The 19,964-nt window shown below is 44.8% G+C and overlaps 1 protein-coding gene across 6 annotated transcripts in view; it reads left to right on the top strand.

The window, feature by feature from the left end:
* The window catches only part of JARID2 (jumonji and AT-rich interaction domain containing 2), a 227,853-nt gene that overhangs the window by 65,248 nt on the left and 142,641 nt on the right, over positions 1-19,964 (top strand). The window contains exon 1 of one of the 6 annotated variants that reach the window (XM_082315895.1): positions 19,482-19,498. The exons of the other annotated variants lie outside the window; for them this stretch is intronic. The gene's annotated coding sequence lies outside the window, so the exon portion shown is untranslated. Of the gene's footprint in view, positions 1-19,481; positions 19,499-19,964 lie in introns of those variants that run through there. 6 annotated transcript variants of the gene reach the window in all.

The following is a 19,964-nucleotide window of genomic DNA, read 5'->3' as shown; positions in this document are numbered from 1 at the left end:
ATTCTTAGGGTTTTTAAAAATAGATGTTGCTTTAATACATAACATGAAGTGCCCTCCGTGCCGTTAAGGTCCAAGTGAGGAAAAGCTTTTCACCTTTCTTTTCAGACCGAGCTCCTTCTGACAGTTGTCACTGCCAAAAATTGCTCTCCCTGGGCTTTCTTCCTCTCCCAGGTTTGCATATTTTTCCAAGGAAGCAGTGGAAGAGATAAGACCGTTTACCTGCTAAGTGGAGTGGCGTAATGGGCTGTTTCTCTGCAGCTTAACTACTTGCTGCTGTTTAATAGGCTTTTGTAGGTTTAATTTTGGTGCTTTACAGATGCAGCGCAGGCGGTTGCAGAGAGGTGTGCAGCTGGGCTGGGAGCGGTGGGTGGGTTTGGGTCGGTCGCCCTTTGGGAAGCCGAGTCCCTCCCGTGCCACAGCTTGGACAGGGAGAGGGGCTTCTCTTCTGGCTCAAGACAGAGCGATACTTGGATGGGAGAGAGCGCAAAATACCAGATTTGGGGTTGCGTTCATTTTTGTTTCTTGTCAGTGTCTTTGTACACCCCAGGAATGTGTTGGATTGATCTAATCTGTTTTTCATTCGGTGGCTCTGAGCTCCTCTGTGTAACTTGTTTTTTGATGAGCTCTGTGCATCTGTAAGAAGTAAAACTCAAGCCATGATACACTGTGAATTAAGAATATTTCTCTGGAAATGGCTCGTATCCCTCAAGAAAATTTGACCCTCAGTGGTAAGCAAGCAAATACGAATCTCGTGCTCGAGAAATAAATCACCTGAGTTTATAAACTAGATTCCTTTGTACAGTCTTGGTATCTTGGTTTGAAAGAATTGTTTAAAGTTGTGACATTAGCCTTTAAACCGTAGGAGGTTTTATATACCTGTCCAAAGGAAATTAACTTTTGTTTGCAGTTGACTGACTTTTTCAGTATTTTAATTGACTATCCCAGAATTTTGTACTCCCAGTTTGGTAAATGACTTCAAGGGGGAGGTTCAGATGATTGCTTTCATAATTTTTCTCATTGAAACCGAACCAAAGCGACAGAGCAGGAAGAGAGGAGTGAGAGCACTGACGCTCTGCGACTGCAGCTTTGCCATCGCCTCCCCATCCACCGGTGTTTGCAAGATGAGTTTGATTTTCTTTTTTTCTTCCCCCCAGAAAAGTTTAATGTGGAAGCCCACACTCTTGGCACATGCAGCTCTCTAGGCTGACTCTGCCTTCAAAGCACTGCAGAAATGCCAGGTTTAAAAAGAGGTTTTTTCCGTCGGGAGGATCTCTCTTGCTACGCTTCCTCCCTTTCTCCGTGGTGGTGGTGGTAAATCGCAAACTATAAATCAAAGGCAGGTTTTGATGCAAGGAAGTGCCCAGCGGCGTGCGAGGGGCTTTGGTGTCGCCCCAAGGCTGGGTGGACGGCATCCAGCTGGCCGTCCTGCCTCCCGCTGACCGGGTCCTTCCAGCCCAGGCTCTGCTGCTTCCCGCTTGTGCCAGCACAGTTACGTCTTGGGCCGCCCTGTCAAACGGAGCATTGCATTGGCCTGGGTTAAAAATAAGCACGCAAAAAAAAAAAAAAGCCCTTCAGAGCAAGAAGCAGTCGTGATGGTCGTTGGGGTGCGAGGAGGAGATACAAACCCCTCTGACCTGCAGGTGTGGAGGGAGCTAGCTGCGGTGCCGTCGCTGTCTGAAGGTGGGCTGGGGTTTCCCCAGCTCCCTTCCCAGGTTGTGCCTGGAGCAGCGAGACAGGGAAGAGGCATCCTAAATAACTGGGATTTGAGACCGAAAGTCAGCAGTACACATTGAACCACAGCAGAAACACCTTACATATGAGGTGGCTTTAAGAATTAATTTCGGAGCCGGCCTGGATGAAAAAGGAGCAGAATTTCTTATTCTGCTGAAATGATGGGGGAGCTACCTTACAGTTAACGCCAGTGATAAATGTCAGACTGGTTTGTATTAAAAATGCTTTAATCTGATTTGGCCCCATTAATTTTTAAACTAGCAGAGGAGGTCATTAAATCACAAGTCCCTTTTTTGTTATAAATGCTTGCACCTCCGTGTTCCCTCTGCTTCCCCAGATTCTGCTTCTAATTAGAGCGGCGATGTGGTTCATGGCTTGTCAAGCAGATTAATGTGCTTTTGAAATCTGGGTTTGGTTTTGGATTTTTTTCTTTTTTCTTCCTTCTTCTTCCCCTATAGCTGCCTGTGTGTCTTCCTGTTGGGTTTTTTTTTTGGGGGTTGGGGTGGGAGGGTGTTGTTACTGCACCTGTATACAGAGCCTATGAAAAGATTTTGGCTCCTACTGTGCAGGCTTGGGTGAAGCACTGAAGAGCCAGGGGGAGGGGAGAAGAAGAGCTTGAAAGAAATCTGCTCTTCACAAAATGACACATTCATTTGCCTTTTCCCTTGCATTTGAGTGACGCGTGTGCTTTTTCTGATGGCGTGGATGCAATGCGATCGGAGATTTCGAAACCTGCAACCCCCCTGGTTTCGTTCGCCCCTGGGTGGGACCATCCGTGATCTCTCCTGGCCAAAGTCGAGTGTGTCAGGTCTCACATCGGTGGTGCGTAACTTTTGTGGTACCAGGGGCTGAACTGGCACCTCGCCAGGAGCCCGAGGCTTGCACTTAATTTGCATATAGATTTACATAGGAGTTTAATTGGAGATAAATGCACATGTTTTTTATTTATAGAGCTCTGCAAGTGTACACAGAGATTTACTTAAAAACCAACACACCAAACCCTCCTGCATTAGAGTTGTGTGGGATTAAGGTTATAAATGGGGCTCGGACCCCGTCAAATTGACAAGCCCCCGGCAGCTCATGGCCCCTTTGGCCTGGGGCTCTGTGTCCCTGTGTTCCCTGCCAGCCTGCAGCCCCATCCACGCCGTCTGCCTTCGTCCATCCCTGCTTGCGCCGAAAAGGAGCGGAGGGACCGTCTGCCATAAAGCACGGTTGTTTCGGAGCAGCTTCGGAGCTCGCCCCGCACTACTTCTTATCTGCAGGCAGCCTGTGCCGTTGCTGTATTCCTTGGTCATGGAGTTAGAAGCTGTAGCCCAGAGACCAGATAAGTGTCTTCCTTCCTCTCTTACGTGATATACAGCCCCGGTAGGCTCCGTGGGCAGCTTGCTGGAAGATAAAATTAATTTTTGAGTAATGCACGTTGGAAGGAATAATCTGAATGAGACATGCACGTTACTGGGTTATAAATTAACTGTAACTACTGAGGAAAAAAGATACAGGCATCACCCAGCCTGGCTCTTGCAAACCTTTTCGTGTTCTGTTACAGTGTGCATCACTAGTCAAACAGAAATAAAATAAAATAGTGCAGAACGGAACGAAATATAATTACGAAACTTCTCTGTTGTTCTTATAGAACTTGGTGGTCTGACGTCAGCTCTAAAACTGTTTAATTTTGCTCATCTCTGAATACTGACGGAATAAAAAGCTGGCCAGAAATGAATCATGCAATGAACAGCGGGCTAGAATTTTTTTTTTTTTTTTAAAAGCAGTTGGGGGTGGAATTGAAGAGATTGAGATGAAAAGGTAAAATGCTTGCGAGGTGTAGGCAGGTGGGTTTAATGAAGGAATGTGTAAGCCACTTTCGTATGGGTAGAAATTAAATGGCAGAAGTGTGCAACATAATAAGCCGTACAGAAGGAGTAAATGGAGCGCTGCTGTATTTAACCTTGCTGTACGATAGGTTGTCCTGCTTCTCTTGTGGCTGCAGCAAGACTTCTGACACGATCCTTTAACCAGGGCAGGGGCAAACGCGAGGCAAGGAGGCATTTAAGTCAAACTAAAAGGCAGTGTTCGGAATGGTTAAAGGGAATTTTATTTTCACGGCGAATAATTAAACTAGGAACTGATTGCCTTCTGTGCAGGAACATCCGTGGCTCTTTATAAATCAGTCTTCATGCACTGCAATGCACTGTTCATTAAAATAGACAAAAGCTGAAAACGCACGTTAAGCCATTTTTTCTTAATCAAGTTCCCCTTTTTTTTTGTTTGTTTTGGGGGTTTGTTTTGTTTTGTTTTTTAAAGCTATGTTTTTGGATTTTGGGCCATCTAAAATGGCTGTGGTCACTCCATGATCTTGTTCTCTGAGCTGTTAATGGGCAGCAGAAGCTCCCACCGAGAAATTTAGTATGGCTGAGAGTGTGCAGAGGAAAGGAGGAACATGAAAATGTTATGAGTCTGAAAATGCTGGTCTACTTAATGCTTAAATACATAGATTAGGATCTAAAGAATATGAAGGTTTTGACAGTGAAATGTGCTTTTAAATATTTTTTAAAGTTTATGTTTATGCATTTATCAAGTAAATTACCTTAATCTTCATCAGATCACTCTGAAAAATGTTCACTCTCAGACAATCCACATATGCGTCTGTAATAAGTACATGCAAATCAGTAACAATATCGACTCCTAGGTTAAACAGAATTTAATTTGCCGGATCAGAGGTAAAAGGAGAGAACAAAGCCACAGCACAAAAAACGATTTAGGCTGTTGATCTTGCAGCTCCTTTCAGGTTTCTGATGCAGGGCTGATGTGTCTGTGTGGGTTAGAGCAACCTGTAATGTCAGATAGCCCAATATAGGGTAGAAACTGCAGAAATGTAATGAGCAAAAACTGAACAAAGCCTTGCCCTTAGGAGAATTTTTAAAAGTACAATAAAAGTTCCAGGAGCAGATTTATGAAGTATTTCTCTCTATCATCATGGCCTGTTTGACTCATGTTTGCCTACAGATACCTCCCTCCCTTGCACTGTCTTTTTTTTTTTTTTTTTTTTTTTTTTAAATCTGTGATTTCCCCACCGCCCCATTTTTCTGTAGGCTTTGGGGAGGCAGGGAAACTTGTCCTTTCTAAAGCCACCTCTCTGCATAACCTGAATTAGAAGCACACGTCTTGGCTCTCCGTTGTGCAGCTGACTGAGGTGCCGAGGGGTCTGCAGAGTGCCCCCAGCGAGGAGGACCACTACGTCGGTGGGCTGTGAGCTGGTCTTGCTCTCCTGGAGCTGACGGGAAGACCGTGCTGCCCGCTCTTTACTGGAGAGGGCCTGAGATGCAAAGGGGTGACAAACCTAGCTGCAAACCTACTTGCAGATTTGTTCTCTGTTGAGCCCAGTGAAACAAACCTGGTTCTTCCGAGGTGGCTGCAGCAAGCCACCAGTCTAGCCCAGGGGACTTGAATCAGTGATTCATGAGCTTCTGGCCACCGTGTGCCGCTCCGTGGTTTAGGAGGGCACGTGTGGCCGTCACCCCTCCCCAGCCTGCCTTTCAGTTTGTAGTAGGGGTCGCATCTCTCATGTCTAAATGTAGATGAAGGTGCTCCATCGTCTGATGGGTGCCTGCCTGGTGGGAAGAAAGAAGGTGAGGGGCTGCATTTTTGCATTTGCGTAAGTGGATCCAGCCAGATGGCAGGACAGAGAAACCATCAGACAGACAAAGACAAGACATCAGCCCCCAGCATCTCTCCAGATCTTATGCTGGAAATGCAGGGTTCCTGAATAGGGCCCGGGTATGGTGGGTGTGTGTCCCATCGCGGCACAGGTGAGGAATGGCAAGACCCTTGGGAAGGAGGATGGGTTACCTTCCGCCTGTCACTTCTTCGTGCTTGAGGGACTCCTGGTGTCCTCTACCTTTGGGAGAAGGAGAGCCAAACAAATTCTTCTGGCAAGCCAGGTCTCTCTCTGTGTCTCAATAAATGTCTTCTGTAGGCTCTCTGCTATGTATGGGATGACTGCCTGCCATTAGTTTGTTTGAATTAAAATAGAACTGCGATTTCTTTTGTTGTTGTTGTTCTGCTTTAAGATCCCAAATCATCTGAGCACATTGTCCAAGATGCTTTATGTTTTTGATTTTCAAAGGTGTTTCTTCTTCAGCTTGCGCGGTGCTGCGGTTTGCTGGCACTGTGAGATGCCCCCGTGCTGTCAGGACTGGTTTTGTTCTGCTCTGTGAAACATTGACATTCCTGGTGCTGGCTTTTGCTGGTGTTAGCACGCATAGAAAAAATGGCTGATTAAAGGTTTGCCACATGTTGCTCATCTGCGTGAGTTTTCTTTGTTCTGTGACTTTGGGCAGTCCTGTGTATCTGGCAGTATTTCTGGTTTGTGAGAACAGGGTCGGTCTGTCTTTCTTGATTTTCTTGGAAATGTGTGTGGTTTCTTTAATGTAGTAATTTTATTGAACAATTTTAAATGCAGTTCATACGTGTATATTATATGTGTATACTTGTTAAAAAGAAAAAGAGTAGTAATTCTTTCCAGAAGGGGAAAGAAATAGGAAGAAACACATTCAAACTGAAATACTATTTTCCCAAGGGATTTTCTTAGCTGTTGAAGTAATTCTTTCTTTGTGTTTTCCCTCTGTGTAACATGCATGCCTTCTTTCTTTTAACTCCAAAATGTAAATTACTGCCATTATATTCTGTATTCCTTAGGATTCTTGAAACATTTGTCTCAACTTAAATGCTAAGTGCCCCATAGCCTCTGAAGCCTACTAGAAATTGTGACTGGTTTCCCAACTTTTTCAGGCATTTCTTTCAGCTGCAGTGGGTTTTTGCCTTTATTTACTCCAAGTGCATTTCAGCAACATTAGGCCTGTAGTGGATTTTCCATCACAGAGACTTGCTGAGAATGGATAAAATTGTTTAAAAATAATAATAAAAAAAATCTGTAGCTCACTGGTTTTTGGTGACTATAGAAATTTCCTGATAAAATTCTGCAGTCTTTTAGTCTCCTCAGGCAGGGATTTTGGTCTTGAAAATTTATAAAATATAAAGAGCTATTCAGCAATCAGTGTTTCATCTAGAACTAGTGTTTTGGAAGAAAGATGTAAAGGATCATTCCAGCCTGGTATTTTTATGTCTGCTGGAAAAAAAACCAAACCAACCCCTGTGTTAAAAAATAAATATTTCTAAGCTCTTCCAGACCTGAGCATCATGTTGCAGCTCTGAGGAAAGTACAGCTGGAGTGATAAGAGAAGCAGCTGTGGTGAAAGGAGAATTGAATGGAAAGGTTTAGCTTCATTATTTGGGGTGCAAGGGGTTTTTTTTGACTTAAAGACACAGACCACCACTTTCAGGTTGAGTGAAAAGTAGTCATCTACAGAGTTTATCTCTTTGGGAATGGAAAAATAATCTCAAGTGTATGTGTCATGGATAGATGCAATGATGTGAATGTTTGAACTAGGTTTTTGTAGAAAACAAAAAAAAAAAAAAGAAAAATTTGAAAGTATTTGTGATCTTAAGCAATGCGTCCCCAAGGTTTCTCTAGTACTAAGTCGAATATTTGCCCTGCTTGTTTCATGGGCTGCTAAGTAGCGCTAACCTTGTCAAAGAGGGTACGTCCTATGGTGCCCAAAATGAGTAACCTTTCTGGTTGGCTGGATCTGGCTGGGGGCCGTAAACTGTGAATCATGAGATTGAAATTAAAATCTATTTATCACCTTTTCTCCTTCCAACTAATTTAGGCAGTGGCGTTAGGTAGGTTATTTTGTTCTTTCTAGTGTCAAAAATACAATGTGTTTGTTACAAATACTGCATTTTTTTTAAATGTTCCCACCACCCAAAGCTAGATTTCTTTTACAAAAAAATCTTTTTCTGTATTTTCTATTTCACGGATCAGTTATGAAAGTATTTGTAAAAATCAAGACAAGCCAATCTTTCCAGAGGAAATATGATTTTTAATGGGATTTTCCACATTACATGTTGTGGTCTGGCTTGGGGGACAGATACACATCAGCTCACGAGTTTCAGCCTCCTTGCTGTAATGTGTGGCAGTGCCCCCACCTCCCAGCCTACCTGCGGGGATCTCTGATGTCCACGTCCCACACGGTTACTGGCCCCCCTCGCTTGCCGACAGGAACATTTCGAGTGGGACTTCCTGGGGACCTTCTTGTGGCATTACCCCATTGCAGAAAACGCTTGATGGAAGGTAAAGAAGTTTAAGGATTGATTTGTACTATTTTTAATAAAGCGGTGTCTGGAGGTACTGAAGCCTGGGGGGAAATTCAGAATACTTCTAGGAGAACCAGAAGGATTCCAGATGTCTTTCATTTTAACCCAGACCTCTAGCTGACCATGCTTTTCTGGTTAATTCCTCGTAATAAGTTAGCTAATTTGGTGGATTGGTGAAGAAAGGCCTCGAGATGAAATGTATCCTCTTTGGAAATACTTTTCTATTTCCAGCAAGTAGTTCAATGTAAAGGCTAGGTTTAAAATAAAACAAAGTGAGAAGAGTAAAGTTGTCATAGAAATAAAGCTGGATTCTGGCACCGGTTGGCTTTAGAAGTGTAGTTTTGGACAAAGTTTATAGGTCTTGGCTTGCCAGATGTAAGAGTAACTCCTGTGGAACAGCTGAATGAAAGGAAGGATACCATAAAGGGAAATTAAGCCTGCGAATAAAATGCCAACACTTCTTTTTTTTCCCCTGCGGACTGCAGCTCTGGATCAGCTAAACAAAGGAAAAAAATATGCAAGGGACTCAAAAAGCAATTTTCAACTTCCAGCTCTGGTTTTAATCTTGTGCATCCTTCTGTGTTTCCTTGCCAACACCTAGAGGTCTTACGAGTGCTAAAGCGCGCAGGATTTCCAGTGGCGGCAATCGTATGTAATGAAGTTCGCTTGATAAAGTCATACTCGCCAAGACAAAAAAGCTTTAACAGCTTTGCCTGAGCTGAACTCCTCTCTGCCCCTCTCGCTTCCTACGCGGACCTGAAGGAAACGCAGCTCTCGGATGCGAACATGTACAGCCATACGATCGACGCCGTCAGGAGTAATTAAGGTAGAGCGTGTTGCAACCGGTGGGTCTGCCTGGATGCGCCCGCGCTCAGGCGGGGGCGCAGACCCCTTGGTGCTGCCTGTCTGGGGAGAGGGCTGGCCGGGCCGGCCGCCTTCCTGAACGCCGCCTTTGACAGCCTGTTTCCTGCCCAGTTTGGTTACTGGGCAGAGAAAATGCATTTGATATCCTCTTAATTCATTACTGCTTTTTTTGTTTTTTCTTTTCCCTTTTTAAACTCAGCTCTATTACTACTGAGTAGCAAGTGTATAGTCAGAGGAGTATAATTTTTTCATTTTGCCCGCTTCCCTTCAGCCTGAATTTCTGCTTAAATAAGTATACCCACTGTATCCACTTGCCCTGACATCGTGGGAGTATTACACGTGCTTCTCGGTGAAATCCCCAACTGATGAAAATCTCCCTGACTTCTGCCTTTGACTTCCAAAGAGCCTATAATTTTACACCGTGCATCTTTTTGGATGTATATGCCTTCTAATTTTAAGAGGCTGAAAAACATCTCCCCCCTGAGCTGTTAAGGTGATTAGTGTGCCTGTGTGGTAGCTGGTGTGTCTGCGAGTTTTTTATTTTTATACTATGTGTAAGGATTTGCAGGTGAATTAAAGTGTAACAACACAGAATTCGTTGCACCCTACTTACAGACTTCTGTTTTTACCTGTCTATCTGTTATTCTAGCAGTGCCGGTGATCATTCAGCAGTAAGGTAGTAGAGGACTGTCAAAACGACACTGCAAAACCCCTAAATTGGTTCTTAACTTCCCAGGCTCCTCCTTTGTTTCTAACCATGTTGTTTCCACAGTAAGAAATCTCTTTGTGTTACTATTAAGGGGGGCAGGCACGTTGATCAGATTGGCAGACGTGTGCCTACCCTCCCATCATTTTTCCCGCCCCTGCCGCAGCTCCAGCTCCGCTTTCGCATACCTTGGCCCATCCCGAGTGGCTCTGTAGCCCGTCTGGTTTTCATCCGCCTGCGAGAGGCAACCTCCGGGCTCCAGCCTTCGTGTCGGGGCCGGAGAGTCCCCACTCTGCGTGGAACCACGGTTCCAGGCAAGCCTAGATGGGATCTTAAAAAGCGTTTTCCTAAACGCAAGGTTGATTACATGGGCTGATTTACAGTTCTGTTTACGCGAGAGGTTGGGCTGTTGTACCTGCATTTCCTGACTTGATTGCATTTGTAATGATGTGTGTCTGTGTAGTAACATGAAGGTGCGATTTCTCAACATGGATAGGCGTTGCCTGCTCTGGCTTGAACCTAGCAGCAGAGGTGTAACTATGGGAAAGAAAATAAAACGCGTGAGGATGCAGCAGTGTGGGTTTCAGCCTGGGTGAGCAACTGGAATATGAGCTTTCTGGGGATGCCCAAAATTGGTGGTGGTGGTTTGGTAGCTGAGGCTGAAGCCTGTGCTGTCACATCCTTATTGCCGCTTTTACTTAAATTAGTTAAAAAACTACAAAATCAGGCAGACATATACGTGAAGATGTGTCTCAAAGGTTCCTTCAGCTAAGAGTGTGAGAAACAAGTTGCTGGTTGCTCTCAGTAAGAGAAGACATTTTCCATACAGCTGGGTCTGGAGGGAGCTTGGTCTGCGTCTAAAGGAGAAACTGGCTCAGCTCTTGGCCCCCCCCCCCCCCCCCCCCGAGCGCCTTGGCTTCTGCGTGGAGGCAGGCCTTGGTCCTCAGGTTAGACTGGATTGATGTTCTGCGTTTTCTTACAAGTTAAGTATGTTTCCAACATGGAAAGAAAAAAAAAGTTTGCTGTGAACTTCTCTGAGGTCCATCAGGAGTAGCAGCATGAAATCAGCTTTAGTACTTTCTTCTTTTCTTTTAAAAAAAACAGTTGCTGTTGGGAGCGGCTGAAGCAAAGGGTTGGGAATTGGGGACAGAAGGAAAGGAGTGAGACCTTGAAATAGGTAATAGTTAATGTCTTCTCTCCAGCCTTGACAAATGCCATTGTTTCCCCGGGTTTTTTACTTCTCTCTCCAATCACACTACCCGGTTGATTCCTGATCTCGCTATCCGGCTATTAATGTGGCTCTCTTATTCTAAGACTGTTCATTACTAAGCTGTGCTATTTACCTGTAATGCTGAATTGCAAAAAAAGCAGCATTTTTTAGACGTTTTGAGTCATTTATTCTTAGTAAAATGATTGGGAAAAGACTTCTGATTTTCCAAAATAAAATCCATTTCAGTGGATGCCACTAGGCGTGGTGGTTCTTGATTTAAATTCTCATGCAATAATTTTTTAAATCCTTTTCATATACTTAAGGTGTATGAAAACAGCAAAATTTGTACAGAATGGAAAATACTTATTTTTAGGTAGCTAGCTGTTTGCTTTGTGGAGCTTACAGTAAATCATTCCTGGTGAATTTGCAATGTTTGTTGCTGAACGTCAAATTGTTAGTATGACTCCTTGAGGTATGCCTCCCTTGCGTTTCTGACAGTGCCGAAATGGCATCTGTTTGGACCTGTCGTAAATGAAAGATGAATCCTGGTTTTGTTACAAAGGCCTTCAGCATTCCCATAGTGCAGTGAAACTTCCCATAAATGCAGGTGACTTGTGATGAGCGCTAGAAAGCAGGTAATGAGCTCTGCCCACCAGGTCTGATGTCACTTGTCACTCTTCTGATCAGTGCACTGAAAGTGGTCTCGTGCAGCCTCCTTTTTGGAGACCACAATTTGATGAAAACCATTTCTTTTATGTTTTCTTCCAGAAGGTTTTTTTGTGTGCACCACGTGCATGTTGTTCGATTTTGTGTTGGTTAACTTTCTTTGGTAATCCTGTCCAGAAACTGTCTTGCCACAACAGCTCTGAAACCTTAAACAAGAGTATATGAGAAGAAACTTGACTGTGACAGTGGTCACAAGACAGAACGGACACCAGTCCCCTTATGTGTAGCATTTATGAACTCCACCTTACAAATGTTCTGCTGTTTTGATTTAATTTTCAGTTCCGTCCAGATTCTAGAATAAGCTGCAGAGCCCTTCTCTCTAATTGACCTGCTTCTTTGACCTCAGAACTGTGATGCATTTTAAAGTGGATATTATTGTTGTGATGGATTTTTTTGTTTGTTCAGCTTATGAAGGAAAAAAATAAAAATAATTTCTTCTGACAGAGAGCTGGAGAGGAATCAGGCCAGTGTTAGTCTATCTGTGCATCTTAATTCATAGTTATTGTGTTAAGTTAGAAACTGAGTTATGCAGTCTTGATTGATATGAAATCTTGGAATTCATTGACATGAAGAAAAAAAAAAAAAATTGGAAGTCTTGGGTTGCTCATGGGGATGGTAGCGTCCTTCCCCAGTTTCTAGTTCATTAAGAAATACATATGAAAGATTTGCTAGCCCAGACCTAAGCGCGTGCCCTCTTAGATGGGCTAAGATGCCCCTAACACTTGCTCTCTTTGTCCATAAAGGCAAGGGAGATGATATCCAAATATGCAGGAGACATTTGAAAAAGGAGCACCTGTTTTTAAATACTTGATTTGTAAGATTTGGCCACCTTGCTCATAAACTTAGTGTAGTATTTTAAAAGTTGTATTCTCCCTTTCTGTTGAGAAAGAAAAGAAAGTTGGACCTTATACAAGCCAAAAGTGAAAAAGCGACAGCCATAAGTTGCATTTAGAGAAATACACACCAAAAAGGAGGTAAATCTGTTCGAAATTTGTGGGCTGCATTCAAAAAATTATAACATCTCTGACTTAGTTTGCAGATATTTGCAAGAGTAGACAGTTGCAGGTACTGTCTGCAGTTGTGCTATTGGAGTATTGGGGGCTGGACGGAGCATTTGTGCAGTAGGGGGGAGATAATGCTGAGAATGGACTAGATGATCTGACGTCCCTTCACCGGTTTTGTGAGTTTTCTAGCAATTACATGCTTTGCCCCTCTCCCTCTGTTTCCTCCTCCTTCCTGAAAGCGTAATGCTGGTAGATGCCTGCCAAGCTGTTGCAAGAAAATCTGGGAAAATTACGGCAAAGCGTAAGTTGCTTCACAAGTCATCTCGAATGCTGTTCTCAGTCAAGACTGAAAGTACATGAACAGAAATCCAGAGTGCTCTGTTAGAAAGGAGGAAAGGTGGCGGAGGGCCCGGGAAGCTGAGGGCCAGCACGAGGGTTTGGGCCGTGCTTGTGCTACCTGGTGTGAGGAGGAGCAAGGCAAGGATGCGGTGAAGAGAAGAGGGCACTGGGCATAGGGAGCAGACTGGCGCACTCCCATCATCCTTCTGCCCTTCGCCAGCAGGTTCCTTTGGCAGAAGGATGTTCTGGTCCATTGGCAGATCTCAAGGAAATTGGAAAGAGGGGTAGGATTCTCAAAGATAACTCCAGCAAGTGGCATGGCTGAACTGAGGAGCAGGAGGGAAGCTGGTTGCCCTTCCCGGAGGAGCAGTGGCCAGCAGCTGGCCACCGGGTGCCACATGCTGGCCAGTGGGGAGCACAGTGCCAGGGGAGCCAAGCACATGGGTCCACATGCAGTCAGGTCTCATTAATTCAGCTTCTCACGGAGCAACTTGTTTTAATTAAGTCAAATTTATATGGGTGAACACGGTGTGCAAGATGAATCTTTTACTTGTGTCTCGCTTGGTGCAGCAGCCGGGGAAGGTGCTCTGAGAGCATTGCCCTGCCTGTTCCCTGCCAGTGGATGGGAGAGTGCCCATGTTTCCAGAGCAGCACCTGAGCCCGATTCTGGTAAATGAGTAATTAAACAAACAGCCCTGCTTTTATTGCTCAAATGCAGCAGCTGGGCCCTGTAAGATGCTTGGCTAAAATGGAGAGATGCTTGTTCCATTTACTAATTGATTTTGCTTTCGAACTCCTGTAATGGTTTTATTTTCAGCTATATGTAGCAATAGAGATAAGGCTGAGAGGGGGGGAAACAAAGCAGAAAGCAAGTGAAGCCATTTTGTCTCCTTGTTTCCAGGGTGGTTCCCCCTGTGCCGGCTCAGACGTCCCTGCGGGCGGGCTCGTCTGTGTGTAGGGCAGGTTTGTGTGCACCTCCCTCCCCGATAGCGGGTGCTCCGGTGGGATGGGTGCCCTGCCTCTTGCCTCTTCCTCGCCCCATGCGACTGGCCTTGGGAGCGGAGCAGTATTGGGGTAGTGGGATGGGTTTCCGACACTCAGGACGCAGTGGCCTTTCAGACACGGTGGCCCTTGGAGCTCACGACTTGCTGGGGAATCTGTGTGAAGGCACGAGGCGATGAGCAAGTCTCTGCTCCCGAGAACTGAAATCTCGCCGACCTGCTCCCAAGGTGGTTTAACAGCTTGAGTTTCAGCTCAAGCAGAAATACGCTTTGTCTTTTCTTCTCTTTCAAGTAAGTAGAGAAGTGTCGTAGCGTAAAGTTGAGGGAATGAACCTGTTTGAAGTGTTTGAGATGTGCCATGGGGGAAAATGGTGGGAACCTTTTCTTACAGCCACATGGGTCTCCTTCTTCGCGATATCCCTCTGTGCTTGATGTCTCCCCATCCTGGTCCAGGACTGCTGCTCCGGCTGCAGCCACACCACCCTCCATCCCCAGTCCTGGGGACAATTTGGGAGCCCCCTTCTCTGGATTCTCATTTTGATGTCTGTGCTTCCCTCCTTCCCCGGCCATGGCAGCTCTACAATGTGAGCATCAGCACCCATGCCAACTACCTCTGGCTGTGCCAGTTGCTGTCATAAACTCATCCCACTCCTGGGTGGTCCTCTCCTGAGCTTTGGCCCATCCCCAGTACCCCCACCCAGTGTGCAGGATGCTCTCATGCAGCTGCAGCGGATGGGTCCCTCTCCCTGAGCATCGCCTAGTCCCAGATAATTAATGTATCCAGGATCTTAAAACTGTTCTCTAAATTAAAATAAGATTGATTATAAAACCTGATTGTGGTGCCACCTGCATCATAGATGGTGCTGTGTCCTTGACTGCTTATCCTGGACCTACCAGGTTTCTAGTTACGTATGTCTGCAAAGCAAAGCAAAGGGGTGATTTCAGCAGAGGTAGGCAAGCATGCATTAGCTTCCGGAAAGTCCACGTAAAAATGATTAATTTGTGGGTGAAATTGGACATGACATTCAGCAGTGGCTTACTGTATGCAACATAGCAATATTAAATACTTTGACGCCTGCGAATGCTTCATTTGTTAGACTTCGTTCTGCACACTCAGGCGCACGCCCTGGGTTTCCCAGCGTCGTGCTGGCCTGTCACCCAGCCTTTGCTCTCCTGCTCTTCCCCGCTGAGAGGGACTTCACTTACAGCGCACCGTGCACCAAAGGCTGGTTATTGTCCAAAGGTAAAAATTGTTCCCCAGGTTGGTGTTTTGCCTAAACCGAAGGCTCTGGCCAGCCTTTTCTCACTGCCATTTTTTTTTTTTTGTCCTATTTCTCTTAACTTTTTTTTTTTTCATTAGTATTTCATGTTTCTTACCTGGCTGAGGCAAAATATGTTCTTTTTGCACAGTAACCTAGTTGGTTTGTTTGTTTTTGTCTTACTGCCCTTCCCTTCTCAGTCCTTCTGGAGGTGAATTTTGAGCTTTTTCTTTTCCCTCTCCGTTTTCCAAGTGTCAGTGGTTTTCAGGCCAGAAACCCATTCTGCAAGAGGAATGAGGGGTTTTATTGTTACAGGCAGCAGGGTTTTTTGTGGGGATCTTCCCCGATTGCCATCCCTGGCGAGAGTTACAGGGCAGAAATGGAGAAGAAAAAGAGAAAAGGGAATGACTGGTTGCAGACTTTGTGGTTTATGCCTTTTTGTCCTCCTTTTCATTGCCTTGATCTTATGTGTGTATTTTTGGTCATGGATCCGAGTTTTTACCCAATGAGATTTGCTGTAAAAGGTGCTAGGTTGTTTAACAATTAAGTTACTTCACAGCGTTTTGATTTTCCTTCTTTTTCATCTACATTTCAAAATGTTTCCAATCTGTAAATCATTTTCTACCTCTTCATACTTTTGGCACCATACCTTTTTGGTGAAGTAGCTGGAGCAAAAGGCTCTCTAACCTAGGAGGTAAATATTTTTTCTCTTCCCTTTCCACATTTGAATGTCCCAGCTTTATTCTTACGCATTTTTTTTCCCCTGCTATCCAAGACTGGCCATAGAAGGTAAACACTGGGGGAACTAAATGAGGTTACAGCATCACTTTGGTAACCTTCCTTAGTGAATGGGCAGTTGATCTGCCCATAATGCAAAGCACTTAACGTATTGAAGCATCTAAGAAAGCAAGCTACTAGTTCACCACTCAGAGTTCAATTCCCAGATAATAACATTTATTTATAGGGAATAAAGAGTTAGTTCTGCGATGGCAAAGTAGATATTGTCACTCAAAGCATGGTCTTTTTATTAACCTCAGATTTATATGGTTAAGTAATTGTTGTATTAGTAGCATTTCTTGAGTGGTAAGGAGGAAAAAAAATAAGACAGATGTCTGTGAACAACGTGCTGCTTGTTTATTTATCTGTAGTAGGCTGGGGCTAGTAAATTGGCCCACTGTCACAGGGCTGTGAGCGATAGCGAGCTTCAGCTCAGCAGCCTGAAGCTTGAGACACTGCGACTCATGGGCAATACGTGTCCTGTATTTCTTTGTGTGTACGTCTGTCTGTCCTTCCTATGCGTAGCAAAAGGTAGGGGAAGGACTTCTGCAAAAGCACCACATACTGAATTTTGGTTTTCTTGAATAAGCTGGCTGACAAAAATTGTTGCTTTTTGCTATTTGTTTGTGCACGTCTTTGACTTTCTGTGGAAGCGGGGCGTATTTCTCCAGAACAGAAACGCACATATATTTAATGAATGCATAGCTTGGTAGTAACACATACAGAATGCCTGGACATACTTTTTTTTCTTAGTATGACACTGTTCAGATTTTGAAACGAAGGAAAAATCTGCTAATATTTCCGTTTCTACTTTGTTCTTCCAATTTCCATAACATTTTAAATGAGAAATGTCATAAACTTGGTATGAGGCTAAAAGCTTGTTACACAATAAGACAGGAGGATATTCGTAAAAGGAAAAATATTTAATCTGTCTTCTTCATGGCCATTTTCTTAAACGTGAAGTAAACATGGTGAAATTGAGCGAATTTCTATTAAGCAGGCTCCTCTGCTTTCGTGTCACGTACCGAACAGACAATTGATGGCATATTTCCAGCTGGCAGAGCTGTCGAAAGGTAGCATGCGACTTCAGCTCCATTTTTTTCCCTTTTCAACATATGATTGTGCAAGTCTAACTAAATTCATCGGAGAGTAAATATTCATTCAGTATGTAAAATAAAGAATAAATCTGCGAGTTGGATTCAGTGAGTAAACAGATTATCGCACGACAGGGTTTTCTTCAATACAGCGGGTGCTTTAGACGCACAGATTTTTCAAAGCTGATGTGGTGATCAACTTGGTATCAACTGTTGGAGTCGATAACGGAGTCCCATAAGTCTCCTTTTTGCTTTTTCGGGTTTTTTGGGGGGAGGAGGGAAGGGGCAGGAAAAAGGGGTTTGCACAGTGAGTTTTTCCTAATGCATGTGTGGAAAAACGGCCCGTTTAAATCTGTCGTCTTTTTCAGAAAGAGTGAAAAACTTCACCGCGTTTTGGTGGCTGTTATTTTTTCCACATAAGGTATTTTGCCTGGGACTAATAATGGTGTTTGCGTTTGCTGCTGGTTGCGTCTTGATCATGTTTTCCCAAGCATTAGCTGCTTGTCTGAGCATTAGCAGCTTCTCACGGCCTTCCTCTTGTAAAATAGTGGGAGGTGATAATCTGACCCAAATAAACGAGTGACAAACTCCGCTTGCCTCCACGTTGAAGGGGTGGATGAAATCCTGCCTTTTGCCTCTGGAAATAGCTGTGGTACCCCTGGGGCTATCGTGCTGCCTGGGGGCATCGTAGCATCCTGCGAGTGCTTCCGAGGGCTAAAGCAGACTTCAGCAGCGCTGTGGATGTAAGGTCCGTGGGCAGCACCGGCTTCCCAAATTTTGAGCAGAAGCTTACTATAAGGCTCTGGTGTAGACCGTGCTGGTTGTGGGATATTTTAAGAGCAAGGTGCGTTTCTCCAATGCTTTCCCCGTAAACATTGTCGCCTAGTGAAAACAGTTAACATCAACCCAAAACAAGCCTTGTGACTGCCTGTGGTTTAGTTTAGTCACATACCAGAGATGAAAAATCGTTGAATTGCTCTTTCCTGACATGTACTCCTTGAATGGAGTTGGTGTAAATTTAGTCAGTTCACTTTGTTGAGTATCGAGAGCAGTGTGATATGTAAATAAAGCTTTATCAGACGAGATAGATTTAAAATTCCACAGTTGGCGAGGAAGCGTTAGCAGTATAATATAATACAAATATTTACACAGTAACTTCTAAGTCTTCAATAAGTGCTTAATATTTGAAATATGTGTTGTGAAAACATTGACTGATTAAGCCGTACCATTGCTGCTACATCTGTATGCAGCAACGTGCGATGGCTAGGACGCAGGAGTCGCGGGGAGGAGTAGGTCACCTAGCAATGCAAAGGCATTTAAACAAGTCACACCGTTGTTTGTGTTTTTTTTTTTTTTTTTTAATTTAATTAGGATTCAGCACGATCTGCTCTCCCAAGGCACACGTAGCTCTATCCCTGCATCCTGTTGGAGCCGCCGCTCTCAGGGGCTGTTGCATTCGTGTAACGTGACTGGATGTAATCACGTGCCTGGTGCATCGAAGACCGCTCCAGCAGCAAAATCGAGCTACCAAGTTTGTGCCTGCCCACAACAGGGAGTGTACTCATCACCAGTCTGTCCCTCCTCCTTGTATCTGTCAGGGAGATTTGATAAGGAATTGCAACGGACTGTAATGATGGATGGTTAAGCTTTCGCCTGCATGCAGCGTCACAGGAGTGGTGCTGGGCTCTAGCCGGTCCGCTGCTTTTGCTGGGAGCAGAGGCTGGCAGCAGAGGAGATGCTCTCTTTGGGTGGGTGTATCTGCCTTGCCCACTCCATCATTGCATTCAGCCTCCAGTTCCAATATTACTCATGAGTGAGCTCACAAAACAGTAAAATCAATAGACTGCAAATTAAAATAAACAGAAACACAGCTCCTAAACTTGCCTGGATGATTCTTTGCTGCCACATCGTTTGCCAAGAGACTGCAAGAGCTGATCCATGCCTAAAAATGTACTGCTGCTCTCTAATCCAGTCTTTGGTTTTGTATCTCCCCCCCCCCCCCCCCCCCCTTTCCCTTTTCTGGCTACCCTGTTTCACCTTTTGCAAGTGCACAGCAAAGCTGAAAACCAGAGTGGTTTGGTGTGTGCTTGAAGTGTGAGGATCGGGTTGAGCTTATCGTAGGTGGGGTGGGTATGGTCTGTCCTACAAATCACAGCCTTGATCGCAGTCTGCCTTCAAAACCATTACTTCACTGGGGCATTGCTTGGTGTTATGCTAGGTATGATTTAGCCAGTTCCTGGAATGTTTTGACGTAAACCTGTTGTTGATACCTGCTCTGCCTAGACCCCCATGATAATTTCATTTCACTAAACCCGTCCTTTTCCACAGAGAAGCTAACAGACAGCTTCCTTCCAGCCCACAATCTTTTCCCTAGAGAGGGGTGAAATGATGTGGCTGGTCGTGCAGGAAACCCAGCCCAAATAACGAAATGCTGCCTCTTTTCCTACTGCAGGCTAATGCAAACAGCCAGCGCCTGATGCTGACGATGTGTGGGGAGGTATCTACAGCCTGTGCTTCTGCCCGCTCTCTGGGCAGCTGCCGTGCTGCCTGGCTCAGCCTCTGGCAAGGCTGGAGGTAGGCGCTGCTGCGTGGGATGCAGGGGCCCATAGAGATGCCGCGAAATCCTAACTTGACGTTTTCTTCTGCTGCAGTTGCAGGAGGTTTTCATGGCCCTGTCAGTTGTGCTGGTAACATGCAAAGCTAGGTTTTCCAAGAGGAAGGTGAAGTAGCACATGATTTTGTCAGAAGCTGATGTCAGGGATGTTGCTCGGGGTGGGTTAGCAGGCGGGTGATGTGCTGTGAAGCTCACCTGTGAAGGTCCACCTCCAAGGTAAGGCTGCAACGCCTGCCCGTCCCAGTGACACAAAGAGGAGGATTGCAGTGACCTTAGCTTGATGCAAGCGAAGAGGGGCTGGGGTTTGCAGAGAGATGATGAAATTCTCGTACTGCTCATGATGTTTTTGCAAGGCTAAGAGCAAGTAATCTTGAAATGAGCTGGCAGTTTTATGAGCTTTTATGATGTTTATAATCTGACATTGAA

This window comes from Platalea leucorodia (genome assembly GCF_965183815.1).
Source record: "Platalea leucorodia genome assembly, chromosome: 1".
Taxonomy (NCBI): Eukaryota; Metazoa; Chordata; class Aves; order Pelecaniformes; family Threskiornithidae; genus Platalea; species Platalea leucorodia.
The sequence above is the reverse complement of the archived record's forward strand: the minus strand, read 5'-3'. Positions and strand labels throughout refer to the sequence as shown.